This window comes from Rhyacophila brunnea, unplaced genomic scaffold (assembly GCF_057557595.1).
Source record: "Rhyacophila brunnea isolate RB1 unplaced genomic scaffold, BYU_Rbru_1.0 scaffold_72, whole genome shotgun sequence".
Classification (NCBI taxonomy): Eukaryota; Metazoa; Arthropoda; class Insecta; order Trichoptera; family Rhyacophilidae; genus Rhyacophila; species Rhyacophila brunnea.
The window spans coordinates 321,296-328,150 of record NW_028233342.1 but is presented as its reverse complement, the minus strand read 5'-3'; positions in this window follow the sequence as shown (position 1 = coordinate 328,150).

The window sequence follows — 6,855 nt, the reverse complement described above, 5'->3', positions numbered from 1 at the left end:
AGTTTATAAAATTTTCATTTAACATCATATGTACAAAGCGAATAAAATATAGGAAAATCCTTTAGAAATAAAATCAGGCCGAACGATTCACCAATATTATATTTTTAAATATCAAAATACAAAATTAGCCTTCTCTTTTACTTAGAATGTATTTTCGATGCAAATACTTTGATTATGATATAGCTTTTTTTAAAGATATGTATTCTAAGTTTTTATGTTCAATTATCTTGTATAGATACGCAATAAATCCTCCTTTTTTTGAAAAGAAATATGCTTAAAGCAGAAAATTTATTTCTTGTTCTAAAAATTCCAATCAACTTATTTAAATCACAATCTTTAAATTTATACAGAGTAAAAAGTCGTATCATATTTGTAAAAAATTTTAAGAAAGATAAATCAATGTACTTTCAAATAAAATTAAGGCTATGAGCTGTCATATTTACAGGTTAGGGTCATAAAAAAAATCCTGTAGGGCTTTTCAATAAAGTTCAGTCGATAGCATTAGCTAAGTATATTGACGCACAAATGAGAAAAATAATATGTAGAGCTAAAATTAAAGAGAAAATACGTTTTTTGATTTGTTTATTACTACGTTTATTTTTAAATAACTATAAAATACTAATTTAATGTTTTTGATGTCAAGTGAAAATTTACAATACAAATTCAAATAGCATAAAAATAATTAAATAAAACCATTTTTTTATTTAGACCCTGTGATAAGCAGCGAACTAAACAATAGAATTTATTAATACAATAATGCATTCGTGCGGTAAAAAGAAGAAATCCAAAATATTCTAAGCCGTAAATAGATTTAAAATGGAATTTCAATCATGTGATACTTATATTTTGGGGTTGTTGTGCTACAATTAACAGTTTACAACACTTTATATGATCAGTTCTTTTCACACGTGGTTTATCAATTTGTTAAAGATAATCAAAAAAGTTTAAAGATACAAATATAATTCATTTCAAAAATAATTGATTGAAAATTTACTATTTATACTATCTCAAAAGGCTGTAATCGGGATACAATATTGAACTCTTTTTTAAAAACTAATTTAAACTTTAAAATTTCTAACGTGCAATTCTACGCGTGTGATATATTTTAGCTTTTCTATTTTTCAATATTTACCATGCTATTAATATATAATCTGCCCATTTATTAAATCATCACACGGAATTTAATTTCCTGGGATAGAAGCCTGTGTTTTCATAATTATTTAAAAAACCAATTTGCAAATATATCGTTGCTTTTGTGCAGATAAATATAGTTTTAGCATTTAATTTTAGATCAATTGTAATTTCTAGTAGCCTTAAATGGTTTTTTTAGATATAAAACATTTCTTAATCTATGTGTATATTAAACATGCCAATTTTAAGATATATTCCTGCTCAATCAAAACAATAAAAAAAATTCCATATGATTATATATTTTCTTTTTTTTTTGATTTTTATAGATAACTTTCCAAAAAACTTTAAACATTTTATGATTAGTCAATGTTTATATGTATACGGGTGGTATTTTTTATCTGGCAGCTCATAGTATTAATATATGCTAGGTTTAATTAATAACTTCCCTGTTTCTATAAATGAAAAAGATTCAGCCGAATATAAGTGTTCAAATAAATATGAAAATTTTTATATGTTTTAATTAATTCAAAGGGCCTTATAAGAAATCACATGAGGAAAAATAGGGGTAAAAAACTTTATGCAAATACTTTAATCAAGAACTTTATATTTATATGTTGTTGTATATACCATCTAAAATCATGTATTGAACTATAAAAACTATCTAAAATAAAAAATTTAAAGAAACACTTGAATTTTTCGTGCGTCATATAACTAGTCCACTATTTTATAATATTTTTTTTGATAAATATATATAATTTTTATTGATTTAAAATCCTATAATAAGGTGTTAAAATTTTTTTAGCTAAAAATAAATCCCTTTTATATATAATTAATTTTTCAGGGTTTTATTATATGTTTAGATTGCAATTATAATAAGATTCGATTTTTGAGTCTAATATTTGAATATTGACTTTTATTTTTATGCTAATATATGTGAAATATGAAAAATTAATCCTGGGTTTTCCTTGTACATAAAAGATTGAACCAACCATATTTTAAAAGGTGTTACTCATTGTTTAGTGACATGTACCTAACTATAGAAATATATTGAAATAAAATTAATTATTATTGATAAAATATACGCGTAAATATTTTTTCCCCTAAAAAAAGAGTATAAAATATATAAGCTATATTATATTGCCCCAAATAATATCCTTAATATGTTTTTTTTTTCGTATATCTACATCAAAAAACCTTTCCCCTGTTTTTACCACATACAGAACTTCTACATGCCTATAGATTCAATATAAAACTCTGATACTCTGCTATCTTGATTTATGAATATTTTAGGCGTCTAAAAATGATTATACAGAGATTAATAGAAACAATTTACAAATTTATTTACCTTTTTAATGTCTAATAGTCTTCTTTCCATAAATTTTAAACGCGACAAAACAATTATTATTCAAATTTATAATATTTTCCAAGTACTATGCGCATAATCTGCATTCGGAACCTTTACTAAGTAATGAAATCTGCCGAAATTCCGATTTTTTATTATTATTGTGTTTTGATACGTATGAACAGGGTTTATTGAAGCCTACAAAGTATGCTCGCAACAAAAAGATAGTATTAGAAAGTAAATGGTATGATTGAACTATCTTTAAAAATATATTTTATTTGCTAACTTTTTACATTAAAAATTTAAATTATCTACGGGAACTCAAATCAACCCGATAACATCATAAGATAAATAAACAATATTTTTTTGATACATGATATTTTTTCACATGACAAAAAGAAGAACTGAATCACTCTGATAGAAATTGGTGGGACAGTTATTGCTGATATAAACATAGTTGAAAACGAAAAATTGGAAAATATTGCCTGCTAGAATCTGAGCATTCATTAATATAGAAGTGCTAGCCAAAAATTATCCCAATACTATAACATGAGAGGGTGTGGTGAAACGAAATCATAAAAGTTACCTAAGCAACTAGATTCCACGAACCAGGTTGTGGAATATATACAAACTTTGGGATTTGAAAAAAACTTTAAATTAGTAGGCTCGAAAGAAGGAGGGTATTGAAGAAGACGTTGGAGTGGCGAAGATAGCCGAAGTTAAATAAACTGTGCGTACAGAGAATCAAGCAAGCTGTGCCTGAGAACATAAACTAAAATTACAACTATAAATTTAGTCCATAAATAAAAAAATAATTAATATTTTTTTGGTTATTTTATATAGCAGGTGAGATGCATATTCGAAGAACTGTCTCATATTTATAGCTTAAAAATATTTTATATGTAAATATAATAATCTATTGCAAATTGTATACTTTAAATACACTTATATTTGAATTTATTTTTAGTCTGTAAAAAAAAATATTGCATATAGATTTACGTGGTTGATAAACATGCCAAAAATTTATAAGTATTTGCATTTATTTCCAAAAATAGTATCTTAAAAATTCCTTTTCACCAACGAACCAGTTTAGAGCAAATTTTCTCCTATGAATACAAACTGGCCAGACAAGTTTTATAATTCTCATTTAAACTAGAGCGAAAAAATCAAATAAGATGACGATGTAAGAATCAATAATAATCCAACTTTATTAAATTTTCAAGAAACGATAATAGCATGTTTTAGTCGCTGTAAATTATTCATAAACAAAACTGTGCCAAAAACTATACTCAAAGCAACAGTAGCATAATTATAATCGCTAGTTAGTAAATGGGTAAGTTTTTGCTATAAAAAAATCTTAAATTATACATGAAATATCTATGTTTTTAAACAACTTTTTTCGAAATTGTGTTTCAGAATGAGATCTGTTTATATTTGTTTTTCGAATTTTTGCAACTTAGGCACAAATTATTTAACCCATGCATATTTATGTATTTATTTATGAATAACTTGAGAAAATGCCGTATTTTTCGTCGGGTTTTAAGAAATGTATACTTTTAAATGGGGTTTTTTTGTGTATATAACAATAGAATCACAGAACGAACCAAGCTACAATGTTTTTCAATATAAGTAGTAGAGAATTAATAAAAATAATAAGAGTATAAGCGATTCAAAAAGCCATATAATTATATAAATGAGGTTGGAGTTATTTATTATTGTATTATTTTTCAAAATTTATAATATAATTAGTTTTATGTGTAAAGTCTGCATGCTCTTCAGCAGAACATATTGAAATACAATGATGTAAATACCACCATCTACATATACTCACGTGAAAAATAAGGCCTAAAAAATACAAATGGTATTATATGACATTTTGAATGATGTTTGTAAATGCAGGTGGTTATAGTAAAAAAAAAATTAGAAGGATTTGATTGAAATATATTTTAATATCATTAATATATCCTTATGGCTTCATTTTTTTAAACCCCATTACATAATATATTTATATTTGAAATAAATTAAATAAACTAATTATTACGGATAAATCATTAGATAGAATATTGATAGCTAAAAAAAAATATAAATGCTTCTTTTTTTCATATATTTCATAAAATTTTTAGGAGCTTGAAAGTTTTATAATTCTACAAAGACAATGGAAATACCACTTTATCATCTTGATTTGCCCCTGGTGCAATATAAATGGTCACTTATAAGCTTTTTTATACTGCCACAAAAGTAATTCAATAGTATTCTTTAAAGTATAAAAATTATACGTTTAATATTTTATATAACTTAAATATTTTTTTAAGTGTTTTTTCCATATTTTTATTTATGGATTATTTTGTTCGTTCTAAAGGTTTTCTTGAAACATTACAACCTCGCACTTAGATAAATTATGATTGAGTCACTGCTTTTTATGGTAGTACAATATAAATTTATTTATAAAATCGGATATGGATGGGTTTCGTAGAGGTTATTATTAATCACAGATATAAAATATTGTAGCTTATTTTCAAGTAAATTTAAAAATACAGATCTTTGAAAAAAAGGTTTTTTTATAAATTAGATATACTGTAAATTTCATGATAACTATAATTTCGATTTTGGGTTTATAAATCGAAGAATAAAAATAATAATATTCAGCTCTCACAAAAATACACTGTTTTTTTGTTAATCATAATATATAGAATACATTCATCATTTTTCTTGTATAACTTTAATATTTATACAATATTTGAAATACAAAATGAACCATTTAATGTTTTCGTGAAGATTTTTGTGGATGTAATGTAAGAATAGCATCGCCTTGTGGATAGTTCTTATAAATTTTTAAAAATCATATTAAATTAATTTTGCCTGAATATATTATCCAATCAAATTTAAAGGTGTTTTTTTCTATTCACATACAATTTTAAAGTTTTTTTTTGCTGATATTTTGTTCTAATTGTTAGCTTTTTTCGGCGATAGAAATTTCATCGGTGAATAAGCATCAAGAGTTGTATCTATGTGAGGTTTCTTGTGTTTTTTATTCCATTATACTGGTTTTTGTCTAACAAATCATTGCAACAAATATTAAATAATAATTTTTTACCCTTATTTATGGGCATGCATAAAGCTCAAAATTAAGAAAAAATAAAGTTTCAAAGATCACGTTGCGCTTGCTCATATATATTAAAAAATGGGTCAAACCTTTCTTTATTCATATTAGAATAAACATGCCAACATTGATTTTAGCCCAGTTTCCTCAATCTTATTCTAATAAAATGATTTAAAATATACAAATAAAAACGATAGATGTATCATCATATGATAAGAATAAGCATTTCAACTTAATTTTTTTTCAAATAGATATATTAATCCTCATGTAAATATTTCTTCAAATATAAATTAAAGTATTATACTTCTTATTTGACCCTAAAACAGCAATAATTTTACTTGATTCCTGTCTTTGGTCGTTCAAATGATTTGAATTTTTTAAAAAAACAATCACTTATGTGATATTTACCATTAAAATACATTGAAACATCACTTTCTACAATATTAATGTCAATTTACACTCTCAATATATTTTAATATATGTCTTTCGCAGTGCACACGTATTGTTAGGATAAATGTGATAAAATTTTTAAATACTTCATGACCTGCATGAATACCAAATGCAGCTTCCATAATATCACCCTAATTTATTCTTAGCTAAAAATTGCTGTAAAATCATATACAACGCACATTTGTTTCTATAATGCAATTTTTTTCCAAAAATATTGACTATTTTTTCTAGTGTCGGCATCTTCTGTGCACGCATTTTATAATAATAAAAAATTTAAATATTTTGACTTAATCTATTAATAGATCATATTAGTGGATAAAGTGGTGGTGTATGATTAATATTTTTAAATTTTTTTAGAATAGAGCAATTATTACAGCAAAAACTAAATTTTAAAAGACTGACTTACCCGACAAAATGTACATTTAACAATCAAAAAAGAATTGTATGGCCATTTTATAATATAATAAAACTTTATTTACCATGAAGATTTATATTTTATTATTGTGGAAATTTTACATTTTTATTTTTCAATTAAACGTTTATTAAATATACACTATTTGCTATTAAAAGATTCGAGGAAAACATTAGAACACAAAATATTTAACAAAAAAAGATTAGAAGCTGGCGTAACAACAGATAAAATTTTCCATTATTCTAATTCATATAGAACAGATTTATTTAACAAAATAAAATATTAATGAGTAAAAAATGAATTTTCTTGATTTTAGTAAGTAAAACGAAAAAAATGATTGAATTTAAATTCGCTTACTCCAATTTTGATACAGATATTAACACTTTTTTTGCGTCATGTATAACCTTAAAATGTTTGATT